Genomic DNA, 16,979 nt, shown 5'->3' with positions numbered 1-16,979 from the left:
GACAAAAGGAGTGAGGACACTAATCCCATTGATGAGAGCTCCACCTTTATGACTTAATTACCTCCCAAATTCCCACCTATAAATACCTTCACATTGAAGCTTAGGTTTCAACATAATTTTTGAAGAGTCACAAACATTCAATGTGTAGAAAACACCATCATCAGTGATCTATAAAACCCAAGCCTAAAATGCTGTTTTGGATCTAATCCTTTTCTTGGCAATAGCATTACCCAATATGAGTTCCAAAGAATTGTTGTCCCATGTGCTGATCCCCTACCTCCCCCCAAAAAAGAGTTCTGAGGACAAATAAGTATGGAAAATAATGTACATTCTAAGCACCTTCTGAGGGTTGCAAAACACATCAGCATAGGGAAGGCTCTGAGGATACCTGTAGCAATGAAAGTAGTTTAACTTTTCTTGAATGATCGTTTTCCAAACCAGTTTGACCACAGGACCCCTTTAAAAATGTTGAAACCTAGTAACATCTGGCAGAAATTGTTTTATGATATTCATACCAGTATTATTATGCTCATCTACAATGCATAATGCATTCATTCCCTTTGGTGTACCCTAGAAAGCAGTCCCTTCTTTCCAACTCAATCCAAATAAAACAAATCCAAATGCTTGGTGTACACCTGCCAGCAGTGACCTCTACTGCAGCAAGTATTAATCCTGATATTAACAGCTGGTGTCACATAAAATTAAAAAATAAAGATGATATGGATATTGCAAGGGTAACTGTTGTTTATCCTGGGGAACCAGCTCCCAAATGTTGTCACCTACTTTCTCCTCAAAGTTGTTCTCAATTGGTTTTTCATGTGAACAAACCTTGATGGCTTAATAATTTTTCTCCCAACCCCAGAAGGCTTATGTGGGAAACTTGAGTTGAAGTAACTTTGAAGTGTCATTATCTAGTGATAAAGCCCAAACTATCCAGTTTGCGTCATCAATCCCTTGCTTCAATTCTTCCCTACATTCCCACTCACCTATAGAAGTGAAGGCCAAAATTGTTTGCATGGGTTTTATGGCTCTCCATGATATGACCACACACATGCATGCACCAGTATTTATCATTTGCCAATAAGAAGGCCTACTTTCTCTTGTTCCTCTGTAGTTACTGTTTTCTGTGACTAAAATGTCCTTTCCCTTGACTGTCAAAATCTCAATTTGCCCCTGAGTTGCATATCAAATGCTTCCTTCTCCTAATAGCTTTCCCAGTTTCCTCCAGTTGGAAATTATCCTAATTGTACTTTTTGCACTTTTTACATAGCCTTTATCACAGGCTACTCTGAGTGCAAACTAGCTTTGTATGAATCCGTCTTCTCTACTGGATGTCAGTATCTTGAAGGTAAAGAATGCTTTATTAGCTTTGGTAATCCCTCTAGTCAATCAACCCATTCATTAACAAATATTTGAGTGCCTACTCTGAACCAGGTACAAAGCCTTACACACAGTAGGAGCTCGATTGATGTTTAGGACTCAAAACACAATGACCAGAAGTAGCAGTGGGTTCTCTGATGCAAGATCTCAGGAGGTGATTCATGTCACCACCACCAATGTGATTGATAGGACCACAATGTGAGTGTTGTTGTGGCCACTCTAGGTGGTGACTTTGGTGTGAAAAGTCGTGGATTGCCAGGGAAGCATGCAAGAGGAGCCAGCAATTCTGCTGAGAATGCTGGTAATGCTAAGTGAGTGAAAGAGAAAGGGGGATATTTGTAATTATTTTAGTGGTTTCTGGCTTAAGCCTGGATAACCCCCCAAAGAAAAGCCTCTATCATGATTCTGTAGGTGTATTGGCATCTTTACATTACCACCATTTCAGGAAAAGGGTAAAGAAGATCAGGCCTCTTGGGTTTGGCTCTTCATTTTTTTCCTTATCTATGGAAACTCTGACCCCCCATTTAATAATAATACCTTCTGGCACAATTATTATTGTTGCTATTTATTATTATTATTACTATTTTAATTTTATAGCTCAGGAGAGTGCAGCTCAGAGAGTGAAAGTGCTTTTATAATACCATCAAGGAAAAGCAGACACAGTTGTGGGACAAGCCATTTTGTACCGAATTCTGTGGACCTTTTCAGTCTCAGCTGATTATTAGTGTTATTACATTGAATATTGACAATAATCCTTTAAGGTTCCTTGAATCTTAAAGATGAAGAAAATGAGACTCATTGAAACTCAGCAATGCATCCAACATCATGCAAGAGGTAAGGCAATGCCAGGATACAAATTCAAGTATGTCTGACCTCACACTCGCCACTCTTTTTCAAAAGAATTTTATTTATTTATTTTTAGAGAGAGGCAAATGGAGGGAGGAAAGAGAGGCAGGGAAACATCGATGTGAGCAAGAAACATCAATCAGTTGCCTTCTGCAGGTGCCCTAACCAGGGACCAAACCCACAATCCAGATATGTGCCCTGACTGGGAATTGAACCAATGACTTTTCGCTTTGCAGGATGATGTCCAACCAACTGAGCCACACCAGTCAGGGCCACATGCACCACTATTATTAATCATACTACAAGAACTCCTCTTGTAATGTAGTGGGCAAGCCCAGATACTACTGCCTGGAGGGTTCATATACTATTGGTAGAATGTACTAAGGGTTTATATTTTATAGCAAATAGTTCTATATTAGTGATTCAATCTCAATGCTTACTTATGCTCCTCCAAATCCTCCCTGTTCTCCCCTAGGTTCAGTTGACCCCTATTTGCAGGGTCACTCTGAGCTTCCTTGCCATTACAGTCTATGTCTCCCATGCTTTAGAGGCAGAACCATTTTTATTAGTGTCTGGAGAAACAAATCCCTTTCTCAGGTTTCTTGTAAATTTTCCTAAACAGTATGATGGCACTGTCCATAACACTGAATTTTTTCTTATTTCCTCTGAGCACATAGCTATATGCTCAATTTTCTTTAGTTGCTACTGATGAAACTAGTCCTTTAAAGCAAGACAGCTTTTCTGGCTTAGATAGTTTGTAAATCCTAAATTCATTCTTAGGTCACATCCCTGTGTTTCTTTCATCTCTAGGACTTTGTCTCTTTTGTTTGATAAATAGTAACAGGTTTTTTTAAATTTTTATTTATTTATCTTTAGAGGGGAAGGAAAGGAGAGAGGGAGAGAAATATCAATGTATGGTTGCCTCTCATGTGTCCCCTGCTGGGAACTGGCCTACAACCTAGGCATGTGCCCTGACTGGGAATCGAACAATAGTAACAGGTTTTAATAGGAGTGCAGGTTTGAGCCCCATTTCAACCACCTAATTTGTGTTTTACCTTGAAAAAAATTACTTCCCCTTTTGAGCCTCAGTGACTTTATGTGTAAAAGGTGGGAGTGGGATAACCTCTAAGGCTTCTTGTACTTTTACATTCTGTGTCTCAAACTTCAATGTCAAAGGGCATTACAGCATGAAGACAGTCTGGGGATCTTTCCCATTCTCATTTGACTGTATGAGAAGGAGATTTGACTACAGAGATACAAACACTCTACTGACCTTCCAAGTTCAAAAATGTGTATCATAGAGGGAAGAAAGAATTTAACATATACTTGATCTAATTGTTTAGCATTGTCCAAAGTTTAAAGAACAGTGTACTCATGGGGAACTTCAGTCATGCCACTGACAAAATGGATGCAGAAACCACATTTTCAAATCCAAAATCAGGACACAAGTACAAGTGGGGCACAACACTTAAAAAGAGAATTCTGAAAAATCCAGAATCCCTCCATATGGCAGAACTTCAGAAGTTTTTGTAATTGTCACCAGAGGATATGTTTATTGACTTTTAGTGAGAGAGACAGACAGAAAGACAGAGAGAGAAACATCAATCAGTTGCCTCCCAACACACCCTGAGTGGGGATCAAACCCTCAACCTAGGTATGTGCCCTGACCTAGAATCAAACTTACAAACTTTTTTGGTGTACAGAATGACACATCAACCAACTGAGCCACCCAGCCAGGTCAGAACTTCAGAATCCTAACTGTAGGGTGTGAACCGGACAACCTTCCCCTGGCTTGAGGCCAGACAGCTTTATGGCATTGGTGCAGCAGCAGTTGCTGGTACAGCTGCCTCTTGTCACTCTGTCACCCCAAACGAATTATGTATCTTTGGCTTAGCCTAGCAAGAGAATGAGAAAGAAATGATGGTCTTTCACATTCCATCCACATTTACCATATCCATCAAAGGGCAAGTTAGCACTTCAAACAACGCCTTGGCAATGACAAACAGTGAAGTTATTATAGACTCTGGCATCTCCAGAGCATACTCTGACTAAAACAAAGGGTTCTGGTTCAGAAGGGGGTCCTCAAATCAAACAAAAGACGAGCTCCCAAGTGGATAGCAAAACTCAGAGAGAAAGGGAGATGAAGGGTGGGAAATGATGCTATTTACGTGGAATTTGATTGTTAACCCCAAGCCCAGCAACCCCTGTGGTCTTGAGCTTGCTTTGAAAACACAACTGCACTAAAAAGATCTGAATTCTATGGGAACTTTCACACTTGAACATTTGCTAGGCTCTTCAGAGAAGTGGTGGAATCAGTGGGAGGATACCCAGCGCCTCTGTGATTGCAATCACAGATAAGCCTAGGCTTCCTGTACAGGGAAGGATAAGTCTTTCTGAACATTTCCAAGCTCAAGTACTTAAACTTGATTTGGCTAGCCCTAAGACATCCAGGCTATTCAAGCCCATGACAGTGCAACAAAGTCAATTTATACAGCTATCAAAGTGGTGGTGGAAGTATTCAAATTTAGTTTTTTACTGAACTCTACATAATTAGTATTTTCCCAAGATTCTTACATAGAAAGAACCTGATTTTAACTCTTAAGAGGATGGGATAGAAAGAAATAACAACAAAAAGTCTGCTTTCACATCTCTGTTTTTATCTTCTGGGATTGAATAAAACACAGACTGATGATAAAGTTGGAAGGCTCCCTAAAGATCATCTCAAACAAACAAGCAAGCAAAATATAACCAAAGACACTGAAATAGAGAACAGGTGCTACAGTGACCAGAGGGGAGAGGGGAGGAAATTTCAGGGGAAAAGGGGAAGGATTTACAGGAACTAGTATAAAGGACATATGGACAACAACTAATGGGGGTGGAAATAAGAGGAAGGTGGGGAGCACTGGGGGGTGGGCTGGGATGTGAGTAAAAGACAGAAAACTGTACTTGAACAACAATTAAATAAATTTTAAAAAGTAATAAAAATAGAGCTTTATTATTTTAATTTTAAAAAAGATCATCTCATTCAAATTTCTCATTTTATAGATAGGGCAACAGAAGCCTTCAGAAGGCTAAGGACTTGTCCAATGTCCCACAGCTAGTGAGTGGCAGAATTGAGGGAAGTACTTAAGCCTTCTGACTTTTTACCCTGGGTTTTCTTTGACTTTCTTTACAAAACATATGTGTGAAAACCATTGGCTAGCTAATATTTGCTTCTTTCTTCTAGCATCCTCCATTCCCACCCTTATTATGGGACAGGGTAGTGTGGATTGCCCTTCCAGAATAACATTTAGACTGGATTGTCTTAAGAAACATCCACTTGTTCAGGCTTTGTCCTTTCTAGACCCAGCTCCTACTGAAGGACATCTCACACTCTTCACCCTCACTGAATTTTTCCTGGCTAGTTGCCTGCAGAAGCTGTTTTCTCTTCTTGATCACCTTGAACTTTAAATTCTATACCTGTTATCACCCTTGAATCAGGCCACTTTTCTTCTATGCATGTGAAGTAGATGTTTGATATGAGCCCATAAAACATGTCCTAGCCATCCTGAGCTCAGCAAGTCTTATTTGTAATGTCATGGCAAACTTCTTTGAACAAGTTTTTTCTCATTTTTTTCCCAATGGCTTTAATATTATGCTCTATGTTTACCAAGAAAAATAAAAGGCTAATAGCACTTCTCAGAAATATTTTAAAGCCCAACCCCTTGAAAATACAAGCAAGAATCTTATTCCTGTGTCTTAAAAGCTAAAACCATCAAACAAAAAAGAATGATATATTATGATGTTTAAAGGTAAGTTCCAAAAATAAACTGCATTAAATATAGATCAGTAGAAAACCAAAAAGCATCAATCAAAGGAATTTTTAGATCCCTGTGGATATTATTTAACTACAAATAAATCCCATAGAAGAAGAAAACAAAATATATAGAAACCACAGTGAGCTGTTTCAGTTTCCATCAGTGCTTAAAGGTAGTCACCATATTGTATTGTGACCTGACTTATTTTTTATATTTTTTATTAAATCATTTTTGTTATTCTATTACAGTTATCTTAATTTTTCCCCTTTGCCCCCCTCCCGCACCCATCCCACCACCCATCCCCCCATGCCAACAGCTAATTCCCACACTGTTGTCCAGGTCCATGATTCATTCATACAGGTTCTTTGATTAGTTTCTTCCCCTTCCTTCCACCATTATCTCCCTGTCCCTTCCCCTCTGGATACTTTCTTTCTGTTCTATGTTTCCATGTCTGTAGTTCTATTTTGTGCATTAGTTTCTTTCATTCATTAGATTCCTCTTATAGGTGAAATCATATGGTATTTGTCTTTCACTGACTAGCTTATTTCACTTATGGTACATTTATACAATGGAATACTATACAGCAGAAAGAAAAGAAGGAACTCCTACCATTTGCGACAGCATGGAGGAAACTGGAGAAGATTATAACCTGACTTATTTAATAAAACATATAATGGTGAACTGCATAGAAATGAAAATAACTAGTATAATTGAGCACCTACTATGTATCAGATGCTATAATCTTGTTACTTTGAACATTTTATTCCCTTTATTCTTCTTGATAACTATGAAGTATAGTTGGTACTTTCCCCATTCATAAGAAAAAGCTGAGGCTCACACTGAAATGTAGAATGATGTTCTTAGTATTATACAGCTAGTAAGCCCAGAGTGGAGACTTAAGTGCTTAAACTTGGGACACTAACTCTTTCAGAAAGCTAATACCTGGTTATAAAGGGAAATTTTAATGATACATTGAGTTCAGTGGTTCCTGCTAGAAAATCCTGAAAGAGCAAGAATGGTTTGTTTTTAAGTAACGACCTAGTCAACATTTCACTTTATCAGCACTTATAAAAACTGATTTTAAGGGTTCAAACTTTGTGATAAAAAGCCACAACTAGGAAAGGAATTTCACTATAGTTCCCTTAAGGTCTGAACTCTCAAAAACAGTCATATGCCAAAGGTCAGGTGATAATTAGGTTTTAGGAGGCCATGTCCATTTTGGTGAAGCAGTTGAGAATTCACCCTTGGCAAGCACACACACACACACACACACACACACACACACACACACACCTGCATTAGCCTGTGTGTTTAGGTGAGAGTATTTATAGTGTTTGATTGTTATATTGGTTTTAAGCAACAATCAGAGGTAATGCACAATCTTTTCAGAAGCTCAGTTACACACTGAGTGACTGGAAACAGTGTGGCATCAATATTTAATGCAAGTTTATTTATTTTTTTAACTGAAGAATGCTATCACAAGTACTTTCAAACCGAATGTGGTTCATATAGAGTGTTTATGCACCAACTACTTCCAGAGAAAAGTTCAGACTGCTTCAACAAACACCTCTTTGGGAACAGTTTTGACAGAGCAAAATAATATGTGGAGAACCAAACTCGAATACTGGTCTGTCTCTCACCAAGAAAAGTCGAAATCAGTTGCCTGTGAGTTAGTAGTAGTTGTGGTTATACGTCCTAAAGACATTAACTGGAATGAGAGAATAGGGTGTCAAATTGGGGAGCACCAAGTCTAACAGTCTCTATCCTCGGATCCATCCCTGGACAGCTGCCCTTTCAGACAAAATAAAGTATGTCTTAGATATAACTAAAGACCCAAATCATGTCTAGGTCAGACATACCCTTTCAATGCTCTCCAAAAATAGAGATGACTGAGCTTCCACTTCCAGCACATATCATTTTGGTGTGTTTCAGTGCATAGTCTTCCACTGGGGCAGAGCAGAAATCAAATGAATCTTCAGGTCACAAGACAGAGCTTCGGAGCATGGCCAGTATAAGCAAGCTGATAGTCCTGATAGAATACTACAGGCTTTAAAGTGGAAGTCCAAGAGTTAGACTTTGAACTCTCTGTGGGCAAATTCTAGTGTCTCTTCCAACTCTTTTCCTGGGTAGCAACATGTATGTGTGCATGTGCATACACACACATACTTTTCTTACACTCCTATTCTTTTTTGGCTGAGGCCATCAGAGCCCAGCCTGCTGTCTTCAGTCATTTAAATCTTTTGTTCTGAAGTTATCCCCTCCTTCCTCTCTCCCCCTTGCATGGCTCCTCCAATTCCTCTTTGAACAGATTTTCTGAGTTTTCCCTTATTGTACCAATTTCAAATGTTCAGTTCCTTTGTTAGTCCATATATACCCCACCTGAGGCTCAGAAAAGATTATCAGCAGGTAGATCACATCTACTATTTTGGGTTTCTTTCTTTAGAAGCATGATGCAATAGCAGAAGCTATTCCAAAATGGAAGGGATTACTTCAATGGGCAGAACTACCCATCACCAGAAACATTCAAGCAGAAATAAGAGATGATTTCTACATTTGAAGTGAAATTGAACTTAGAGAACGCTGAAGTCCCTTTCAGTATTTTGCCCTTTTGAGGACCTGAATAAGGAAGGGATAGAAAAGCCAAACTTGCTTGAAAGACCATTGATAAAGTGAGGGTTGGTAGGAATATAGAGAGAATTGGCAAAGATAATATAAAACAAACTCCTGTTGTAGCCATTCCATTTGTTCAAGCAACTACCTTTGTGAGAAGGAGACATAGGTGCTGCCTTCATCTCTACTAAAGATTTTCCTTGCCTAACAAGCTGGGCCTATTATGAAAACTAGCATTTGTTGAGTACTTTGTGCATACCTGGCACCTAGCTAGGCACCCTATTTTTTATTTAATGTCCACAAAAATTATAAGAAATAGAGTCATGTACATGTTGTAGATGAGAAAATTAAAACTCAAAAAGGAGGAGTTAACTTGCCCAGTATTTCCTTGTAAATAACAGTTGGAAATGCAATTCAATCCTGTTTGACTCTATTTCTATGCTCTCTGCTTAGCATTGCACTTTTCATTCATCCTTCCCTGCCAGCTCCCCTTAGGAATTTCCTCCTGAGCAAAGTCAGAAAACAAAATGATAGGAAGCTCTTTATCATTTTCTTGGCAAGTTCTCTAATTTCTCAGCGCTCTAATATGAACCTGGACCAATAACAGTTTTCTCATCTCATCTGTCCTTCTGTCATGGATGAAATAATGAGCATGAAGGAGAGTCTTCAAAAGGAACCCTGTAATGAGCACTCATCACAGCCACAACCATGGCCACCAGCCTCCCCTCTTCCTTGCTTCTGCCAGATATACTTCCCTAGGAGATGCTTACATATAGCAACATGTTGAGAAACCATAGCTGGCCTTGTCTGTTGCATGGTTTTGAACTACCCTGAGAATGATAGTCTAGAGTATTTTACTCAGAGTATTGGTGTGGAGCTTCCAGTGTCCCATTTGCTTGACACCTACCCCCAAGCTATAAGTCAATGTGGCAATGCCCTTGCTGGCACATCTTTGGCCCTGAAGTAGCTAAAAACTAAGACTGCTTGGTGACCACAACTTGCCCAAAGGATTCCACATAATCAGAGTGGTAGCCAAGTCCTGGGCTGACTGGCCCTCTGCTGACGGCACAAATAGCTGAATCTGGCCTTGATTAAAACCACTGGATTCCAATGGGACCTCAGGACAAAAAGAGCACTCTGAGTGTTACTGGTACCACAAAGTGGGGAAGGGAATATTGCTGACATAGTCCCAGGTAGTAGAATGAACCTTTAAATGTGGGCTGAGGAAGAGATTGTTTCTACAATATAGCCTGTGAGGCTGTTGGAAGGCTTATATGGTTCCCCATATCTATATTTTAGGCAGGGCCTGACAGCCCCACCGTTATTCAGCTATCCTTTTGGGGTAAGGCAGTAATTCAGTCCTTCAGGCACGCCCAGAACATGCATTTTTTTCTATATACCAGGAAGTATATGTGTGCTGGGGCAGAATGATGAACCACATAGGCATGATTGTGCTTCTTTGGGAACTTGCAATCCAGTGGCAAGAGTAGATGTTAACTAAGTGATTATGAAAAATAAGTACACAATTGCCAAAAGGCATAGAGTTGGAGAAAGGGTCACCACATGCAGGAGAATTTGACCTGGGCTGGACATCTATGAGGAAATGGTGATTCTGCTAAGAATATAAGAATGTACCAACCAAGAAAAAGAAGGGAGAGAAAGGGTCTTTGGTCCAAAAAAGCAGCATATATAAATTGTAGGGGACTGGTTTGTTTAGGCATGGCAAATGTGACTCAGCTCTGTATGGAAAACCTACAGATGTGAAATAGTGGGCAGGAGCCAGACCTTCAAACCAAGTTTTCCCGTGGGAATCAAGCCTAGAAAATACTTACAGACTGTTATGGCTTGCTCTTGCTAAAACTCCCTCACCCTGTTCTAAAGCAACAAATGTGTATTGTTTATCTTCAAGGTAACTTCCAAAGCCTGTGTGAGCTCTCCCAAGGACAGAGCTAATCAGCTCATTGCCATCCCCCTCTGCATGTTATTTTTATTTCCTTGATTGTACCTAGAATGTAGACAATAATGTTCTATGTGACAGATAACAAATCTTTCTTTGATGTAAGACCCAAGGAAAACAATAAAAGCCCATCTAGGCAAGGGTCAGGGAGCTCCCCTCTTGAGGGAGTGGCCAAGGCACCATAGGCACTCTCCCCTCGAGAGAGTACTCATGCCTGTTCCCTTTTTCCATACAGGATTGTTGTTGCCTGTGAATTGATTCTTGTCTTCAGCCACAACAGGTGGACTCTGCTGGACAGGGTCTGCGACAATAAATAACCAGGGAAGGGTGTTTTCTAAAACCATATATATATATATATATATATATATATATATATATATATATTTAAATATGAATCTTAGCCCTGGCTGGTGTAGCTCAGCGGATTGAGCATGGGCCTGAGAACCAGAGTATAGAGGTTCATTTCCCAGCCAGGGCACATGCCTGGGTTGCAGGCCAGTTCTCAGCAGGGGATGCACAAGAGGCAACCATACATTGATATTTCTCTCCCTCTCTCCTTTGCTTCCCCTCTAAAGATAAATAAATAAAATCTTAAAACATAAAATAAAATAGGAATCTTTAAATAGAACTGCACTGTCCATGTGTCCTTTATAGTAGTTCCTGCAAAGCTTCCCCCCCCCCCATCATCACCTCCCACCTCCCCTCTGGCTACTGTCAGATTGGTCTTAATTTTAATTTCTTTGGTTATATCCTGCTTGCTTTTTTCTTTTGTTGATTATATTCCAGTTAAAGGTGAGATCATATGGTATCTGTCCCTTACCGCCTGGTTTATTTCACTTAGCACAATGCTCTCCAGTTCCATCCATGCTGTTGCAAAGGGCAGGAGCTAAAAAAAAAAAGAAGAAAAAGAAAGAAAAGAACCGCACTGTATATAACAGAACAATCAGAATTGCTCCAGCTGAAACTAAAGTGGGGCCTAGCCCACATCCACTGACTCAGCCTGCCTACCATCTGCCTAGTCCTATGCCCTCAAAGATAACCCCATAGAACACATTTGAAAAACACCAGTATTGAAGAATGTGTGACTGTTAGAGTCAGACATACTGGATTCAAATCCCAGATTATTAAGTATGTGATTTTGAGCAATTTATTTCAGCTCCCTGAGTCTCAGTTGCTTCATGTGTAAAAGAGGAATACTATCTCACAATGTAGATGTTGGGATTAATTCAAATTAGAAATTTGCCAGTTTAGTTCAGTGACTGGTGTACACTAGGCCTTTGATGAATGTTTGTCCTCATCCCTTCCTCTTTCCTTTTCAGGCATATCTTTTGTTCCCTGCCCCAACTCCCTCATCCTTCCACTGTGTCAGTCAGAGTTTTTAGTCACAAGCATCAGAAACAAACTCTTTGACTACTTTAGTCAGAAAGGAAAGACTACTGAGTAATCCTCAGAATCATAGACAGTGCTAGAGAACCAGATTTAAGGTTACATAACCAGGAGCAATGACTGAAATCTTACTGCAAAAGTTGTCAGGTGGGAATACTATTTTTGCTACTGCCACTGAGCTCACTGAAGATTCCCACTGCTTCCCCTAGAACTTGAGTTATGGGACAGAAGTGTTTGATGTGTGGTGCAATAATTTTCTACCCAGGCCTTAACTTCAAGGCCAGCTCGTAATGTCGTACAGTGGCAGATAGCTGTGCCTCCTATCAAGAACCAGAAGGTGAGAGAAATTCCTCAGGCATAGAGGTGTCAGGATTTTGGCAGTGTAATAGATACTAAGATGCACTGTGCAGTACCATTAAACAATAAGTTCTCATTTCTCTACTCCCTCAGCCCCTGGTATACACCATTCTACTCTTTGTATCTATAAACCTGACTAATTCATGACCATTGTATAGGTACAGTCATACAATATTTGTCCTTTTGTGCCTGGGTTATTTCAACTTAGTGTAATATTTTCAAATTTCACTCCTGTTGTAACATATATTCTATAGTATTTATTCTTTTTTTAAGGCTGAATAGTATCTCATATGTATATACCACATTTTGTTTATCTATTTAAATTTCTATGGACACTTGGGTTGTATTCACTTTTTCATTCTTTTAAATATATTTTATTGATTATGCTTTTATAGTTGTCCCATTTCCCCTACTTTATTGCCCTTAGTTCTACACCACCCTCCCACCTGCATAACCCACCCTAAGTTCATGTCTATGGGTTGTTCATATATGTTCTTTGGATTCTCCATTTCCTATACTATTCTTAACTTCCATCTGTCTATTTTGTACCTACCCATTATGCTTCTTATTCCCTGAACATTTTTCCCCATGCCCCACACTCCCCCTCCCCACTGATAACCCTTCATGTGATCTTCATTCCTGTGATTCTGTTCCTGTTCTAGTTGTTTGCTTAGTTTGTTTTTGTTTTTTTAGGTTCATTTGTTGATAGTTGTAAATTTGTCATCATTTTACTGTTCATATTTTTGATCATCTTCTTAAGTCCCTTTGACATTTCATATAATAAGGGCTTGGTGATGAAGAACTCCTTTAACTTGACTTTCTCTGGGAAGCAATTTATCTGCCCTTCCATTCTAAATGACAGCTTTGATGGATAAAATAATCTGGGATGTTGGTCCTTGCCCTCCATGACTTTGAATACTTCTTTCCAGCCCCTTCTTTTCTGTAAAATTTCTTTTGAGAAATCAGCTGATAGTTTTATGGGAAACCTTTTGTAGGTGACTCTCTCCTTTCCTCTGGCTGCTTTTAATATTCTCTCCTTTTCTTTAATCTTGGGTAACTTTATTATGATGTGCCTTGGTGTGTGCTTCCTTGGATCCAACTTTGGGACTCTCTGAGCTTCCTGAACTTCCTGGAAGTCTATCTCCTTTGCCAGATTGGGTAAGTTCTCCTTCATTATATGCTCAAATAAGTTTTTAATTTCTTGCTCTTCCTCTTCTCCTTCTGGCACCCCTATTTGGATGTTGGGACATTTAAAGTTGTCCTGAAAGTTCCTGAGTATATTTTCATGTTTTTGAATTCTTGTTTCTTCATTACATTCTGGTTGAACGTTTATTTTTTCCTTCTGCTCCAAACCATTAATGTTAGTCCTAGTTTCCTTCTTGTCACTGTTGGTTCCATGTGCATTTTCCTTTATTTCACTTTTCATAGCCTTCACTTTTTCTTCTATTTTGTGATAATACTCAACCATTTCTGTGAGCACCCTTATTACCAGTGTTTTGAACTGTCCATCTGATAGGTAGGCTATCTCTTCATTGCTTAGTTCTATTTTTTTCTGAAGTTTTGATCTGTTCTTTCATTTGAGCCTTTTTTTTTTTTGGTCTCTGTGTGCCTGTTATATAGTAAGGGGTGGAGCCTTAGGTATTCAGCCAGGTTGGGGAAAACCACCTTGCTGCATTGTGGCACTGTATGTTTGGGAGCGGTCTGAGGGGGAACAGTGCCACTTGCTCAGCTCTCTACCAGCTTTCAGTCACTTCCTCTGCTACTCACAATCCAGTTGAGCCCTTCTGGTGCTGATTCCCCAGTGGGTGGTTTTGTGTATGTTCTAGGACTCTGTGGTTCTTTCCAGTGAACTTTCCTGTGAGGCTGGGAGTTTCTGCCACTGCCACAACACCCACAGGTTTTTTCAGTTGAGGGTTTTGAGGCTGTATTTCCCTGTGCTGAAACCCTGGGTTCCATGGTCTGTCTCACTCCCCAGTTGTTCCTCCCAGTTTATCAGCACAAAAATGTGGGACCATTTACTCCTTCAGCTGCTGCCTTGCTAGGAGTCCTCTCTGTCCAGCTGTCTGTCTCTGCCCCTTCTACCAATTTGTATGAATGTTTCTTCTTTAACTCCTAGGTTTTTGGACTTCCATACAGTTTGATTTTCTGGCAGTTCTAGTTATTTTTTCTTTTTAAATGTGTTGTTGTCTGTCTTTTGGTTGTACAAGGAGGTACAGTGTATCTATCTATGCCTCCATCTTGGCTGGAAGTCCCTGTTTTCACTTTTTGGGTATTGTATTTGATTATTCAATGCTACTGTAAACATTGGTGCACAAATATCAGTTTGAAGGCCTGCTTTCAGTTATGTTAATGTACACACCCTATATACAGGGAACAGATTCTAAGACCCTCAGTGGGTGCCTTAAAGTGCAGATAGTACTGAACCCTATGTTTTGTCATATGCATACATACCTATGATAAAGTTTAACTTATAAATTAGGCACATTAAGATTAACAATAATAATTAACAATAAAATAGTACAATTATAACAATATTCTATAATAAAAGTTATGTTAATGTGGTCTTTCTCAAAATATCTTATTGTACTATATTCACCCTTCTTGTGATTATGTGAGGTTATGCAATCCTCATGTGATGACATAAAGTAGGTGAACAACATAGGCATTGTGAGGAAGCACTAGACTACCTTAAGGGTTAAGTGAGCACAAGCACTGCAGTACTATGACAGTAGATGTAGTAACAAAGAGGGTTACTAAGTTACTAATGAGTGAGGAGTATATATAATGGAGAGACTAGAAAAAGTGATCATTCATGTTCCTGGAATGACAGAGCAGGATAGCTTGAGATTTCACCAAACTACTCAGAATGTCATGAAGTTTAAAACTTATAAACTATTTATATCTGAAATTTTTCATTTAATATTTCCAAACCATGGTTAACCACAGGTAACTAAAACTATGGAAGGTGAAACTGCAGATGGAGGTGAACAGAATGGTTGTACACATTTTTTGAACTATTTTCTTAAGGTTGTCCTTGGGATTACAATTAACATACTAATTTTTAACAATCTTCTTTAGATTATTATCCACTTATTTTAGTAGCACACAAAAACATTCCTCTGTGTAGCTTCATTCATTCCCCCTGAATGAACTACTTGCCTTTAGTACTTTAGTAGAGCAGGATTGAAGGCAGTGAATTCCCTCAGTTTCATCTGGTAATATCTTAATATTTCTTTTATTTTTATCATTTTCATTAATTTTTGAATAGAGTTGTCCCCATTTTCTCACCACTACCTTCCCCTGCCCTATGCACCCCCACCTCCCAGTCTCAATCCTACCCTCCTTTGGCTTTGTCCATGGGTCCTTTATACATGTAATTTGATAACCCTTTCCCTTCTTTCCCTGGTTATCCCCCCACCTCTGGTTATGGTCAGTTTGTTCTTAATTTCAGTGTCTCTGGTTACATTTTGCCTCTTTGCTTGTTTTGTAGACCAGGATCCACTTATAGGTGAGATCATATGATATTTGTCTTTGACTGCCTGGCTTACTTCACTTAGCATAATGCTCTCCAGTTCCATCCATGCTGTCATGAAGGGAAGGAACTCCTTCTCTCTTTCTGCTGCTTAGTATTCCATTGTGTAAATGTGCCAGTGTTTTTCAACTACTCATTTACTGATGGACAGGCACCTAGGCTGCTTCCAGCACTTGGTTATAGTAAGTTGTGCTGCTATGAACATTGGGGTGCATAGGTTCCTTTGAACTGATGTTTCAGGATTATTAGGGTATAATCCCAGCAGTGGAATTGCCAGATCAAAAGGCAGTTTTATTTTTAGTTTTCTGAGGAAATTCAATACTGTTTTCCACAGTGGCTGCACTAGTCTACATTCCCACCAACAGTGCACTAGGGTTCCCTTTCCTCCACAACCACTCCATCACTTGTTGTTTGTTGATTTGTTAATGGTGGCCATTCTAACTAGTGTGAAGTGGTATCTCCTTGTGGTTTTAATTTGCATCTCTTTGATGGCTAATGATGCTGAGCATCCTTTAATATGTCTCTGGGCCCTCTATATGTCCTCCTTGGAGCAGTGTATGTTCAGATTCTTTGCTCATTTCTTAGTTGGATTGTTTGTCTTCCTGGAATGGAGCTGCTTGAGTTCTTTATATATTTTTGAGATCAAACCCTTGTCCATGATATCATTGGCAAATATATTTTTCCATACAGTTGATTCCCTTTTCATTTTGCTAATGTTTTCTTTAGCTGTACAGAAGCTTTTTTGTTTTGATGAAGTCCCATTTGTTTATTCTTTTTGTTATGTCCCTTGCTCTAGGAGACATATTGGTGAAAATATTACTGCATGGAATATCTGAGATTTTCCTACCTGTGTTGGAGAAAATTTGGAGAAAATGGAACCATAGTGCACTGCTGCTGGGAATGCAGACTGGCACAGCCACTGTGGAAAATGGTATGGAATTTTCTCAAAAAACTAAAAATGAAACTGCTTTTTTACCTGGCAAGTCCACTGCTGGGATTATACCCTAAGAACCCTAAAACACCAATTCAAAAGAACATACACACCCCCATGTTCATAGCACAATTCACAATATCCAAGTGCTGGAAGCAACCTAAGTGCCCAGCAGCAAATGAA

Source organism: Sturnira hondurensis, unplaced genomic scaffold (genome assembly GCF_014824575.4).
Source record: "Sturnira hondurensis isolate 20B ecotype Veracruz unplaced genomic scaffold, ASM1482457v3 Scaffold0002016, whole genome shotgun sequence".
Lineage (NCBI taxonomy): Eukaryota > Metazoa > Chordata > Mammalia > Chiroptera > Phyllostomidae > Sturnira > Sturnira hondurensis.
This window is presented reverse-complemented; position numbering follows the sequence as displayed.